This window comes from Pristiophorus japonicus, chromosome 5 (genome assembly GCF_044704955.1).
Source record: "Pristiophorus japonicus isolate sPriJap1 chromosome 5, sPriJap1.hap1, whole genome shotgun sequence".
NCBI classification, from domain to species: Eukaryota; Metazoa; Chordata; class Chondrichthyes; family Pristiophoridae; genus Pristiophorus; species Pristiophorus japonicus.
In genome coordinates this window covers 175257353-175260599 of record NC_091981.1, presented here as the reverse complement: position 1 = coordinate 175260599, position 3247 = coordinate 175257353, and the positions used below count along the sequence as shown (strand labels likewise).

The following is a 3247-nucleotide window of genomic DNA, read 5'->3' as shown; positions in this document are numbered from 1 at the left end:
CTTTTTTAAAAAGTGGTGTTACATTAGCTACCCTCCAGTCCATAGGAACTGATCCAGATTCGATAGACTGTTGGAAAATGATCACCAATGCATCCACTATTTCTAGGGCCACTTCCTTAAGTACTCTGGGATGCAGGCTATCAGCCCTGCAGATTTATTGGCCTTCAATCCCATCAATTTCCCTAACACAAGTTCCTGACTAATAAGGATTTCCTTCAGTTCCTCCTTCTCACTTGACCCTCGGTACTCTAATATTTTCGGAAGGTTGTATGTGTCTTCCTTCGTGAAGACAGAACCAAAGTATTTGTTCAATTGGTCTGCCATTTCTTTGTTCTCCATTAGAAATTCACCTGATTCTGACTGCAAGGGACCCATGTTTGTCTTCACTAATCTTTTTCTCTTTACATATCTATCGAAGCTTTTGCTGTCAGTTTTTATGTTCCCAGCAAACTTCCTCTCATACTCTATTTTCCCCCTCCTAATTAAACCCTTTGTCCTCCTCTGCTGAATTCTAATTTTCTCCCAGTCCTCAGGTTTGTGGCCTTTTCTGGCCAATTTATATGCCTCTTCCTTGGATTTAACACTATCCCTAATTTCCCTTGTTAGCCACGGTTGAGCCACCTTCCCCGTTTTATTTTTACTCCAGACAGGGATGTACAATTGTTGAAGTTCATCCATGTGATCTTTACATGTTTGCCATTGCCTATCCACCGTCAACCCTTTAAGTATCATTCGCCAGTCTATTCTAGCCAATTCACGTCTCATACCATCAAAGTTACCTTTCTTTAAGTTCAGGACCCTAGTCTCTGAATTAACTGTGTCACTCTCCATCTTAATAAAGAATTCTACCATATTATGGTCACTCTTCCCCAAGGGGCCTCGCACAACAAGATTGCTAATTAGTCCTTTCTCATCACACATCACCCAGTCTAGGATGGCCAGCCCTCTAGTTGGTTCCTCGACATATTGGTGTAGAAAACTATCCCTAAAACACTTCAGGATATCCTCCTCTACCATTTTTCTACCAGTTTGGTTAACCCAATCTATATGTAGATTAAAGTCGCCCATGATAACTGCTGTACCTTTATTGCACACATCCCTAATTTCTTGTTTGATGCTGTCCCCAGCCTCACTACCTCTGTAGAAACCCGGCGTCTCCGGCATAACATGTACCACGATCGCGCGGCTGTATTGCGTGACATTGAGGTTAATGACCCTGTATTTGTTCTTAATTATGGTCATGGTCCCAAATGGGTTGCTGGCAGTGTTTTAACCAAGGAAGTGTATAGAGTGTTTGTTGTCAAACTTCTGAATGGACAAACGTGCAGAAAACATTTGGATCAGACCAAACTGCGATTCACTGACAACCAAGAACAATGTGAAGAGGACATTACCATCATTGATCCACCAACACACACCCAACCAGCAATCGACCTCAGTGTCAACTACGAGGATGAACCCACCATGCCCGACAGTCCGATCAGACCAGCCGCGCTGCAGTGCAGCAATGATCCAACCAACTCACCCATGCCAGGACTTCAACTCAGGCAATCAACCCGGGAACGAAGAGCCCCTGATCGCCTCAACTTGTAAATAACTTGTATCTAAGATTGTGGTGGGGGAGTGATATTATGTCTGTAAACTTTATAATAGTGTAAGACTTGCCACCAGGGGGCGCACCTGTTGGAGACTCAAGGGTCACCTGCACACCCCGTGCAAGCAAGTATAAAAGTGTCTGCCATGCTGTTTCAGCACTCTGGAGCTTGATTAAAGAGACTAAGGTCACATTAGTTTGAGCTTACAGCATCCACTCTTGTGGAGTTATTCTGAACATAACATCATCTAATGAATAAAATAAATAAATGCTGTTTCACAGGCTGTCTAAATTAAATTAAAACTTACCTTTTAAAACCACAGTATTGGGATCACCAATGCACCTCACTCTTTGCTCATAGGATGGTGACCACTGTGTTGTAGGTTTCCAGGGATGTTACAAAAATTCCAAGTATCAAAACAAATGGAAATAAGAATGATCAGTACTAAGTCATTTCCAAACTGATACATGTACGAATGGAAGTTTAGAGAGAAGCAGAATGTGAATCAGGAAATGGATGACATCTTTACTTCAGATGAATTCAGATCCCCTAAATCATCATCTTCACAGGGAAATAAAATGTGTTCCATCAACATTAACACTGTCCTCTTTAATTTGGTTGTTCTTGAAATGTTTCAACTTAAGGTTACATTAATAAACAAAACACAATAGACAATTAAATAATGACTACGGGCTAGATTTTACACTTTTGTGTAGATCGCCCAAAAATGGGCGTTATTTCCGGCTTGGGTGGTAAAAATGGGTTTTCAGATTGCCGGCTTGTCAACCATTCTCAAAGCCCTAGTCTCCATTTTTGAAATTGCGTGTTACCGTGAGCGATGTGAAATGGGCGGTAGCATTAAATCTCTCTGACCTTCTGCCGTATAGTGTCGCCGTCCTTAGCAATGACATGGCAATGCTCGTTTCCCACGATTCAGGAGGTCAGAGGTCATCACTACATGTGCAGAAGAGGAGACAGAGAGAGAGGGAGCAGAGAGGGACTGAAAGCGTGTGTGAGTGTGGTGTGTACTTGTTTGGCTGTTGTGGAAGGCATGAGGGAGATTCACCAGCAGGAAAAAGCCTACTAAGCACCAAGAACATAGTTGGCACGAGCTTTTATCCAACAAATAATATATAACATGGAAGGGATGGAGGAGGCCCTGCAGCTGGTAGCCTGGATAACTGGTGGCAGAGGGCTCCCAGTGGTTCCGGATCCGGTGTGGCACTGCACCCCAAGCTGCCGCACCTCCATTGCCAATGACACATGAGAGCCAGGAACAACATTTTGCTTCTGGCTCGGAGCACATTCCTACCTCGGGACCGTCCTCTCCCGTATCCGCCTAAGTAGCGGATCTGCCGTCATCCCCCCCCCCCCCCCGCAATGAAGCAGCGCCTGGGGAACTCCTTGGTCAGGCAGCTTGGAGTCAGGAGAGGAAGGGGAAGGGGTAGAGGTGGGGATGAGAAGTGAGGGGTGGGGGGGGGGGCGGGGGGGAGGGTTGGTTTTTACAGATAAACTTATGATTTCAGACAAATGGTCGGTTGAAATGTTTTTTATTTAACATAATCTTGTTGCGCATTGGCTCAGATAGCTGCACCGTCACACATGGGTGATTCCTTAGCATCAAAGGGTATAATTACACTTAACTTCAATCA

The 3247-nt window shown here is 44.3% G+C and overlaps 1 non-coding gene across 1 annotated transcript; it reads right to left on the bottom strand.

Moving 5' to 3' along the window:
- Nucleotides 1-2094: 2094 nt before the first annotated feature.
- LOC139264964 (small nucleolar RNA SNORD123) lies at nucleotides 2095-2163 on the bottom strand. Its single transcript, XR_011593445.1, has one exon. It is a non-coding gene; the product is annotated as a small nucleolar RNA SNORD123 (small nucleolar RNA).
- Nucleotides 2164-3247: the final 1084 nt, after the last annotated feature.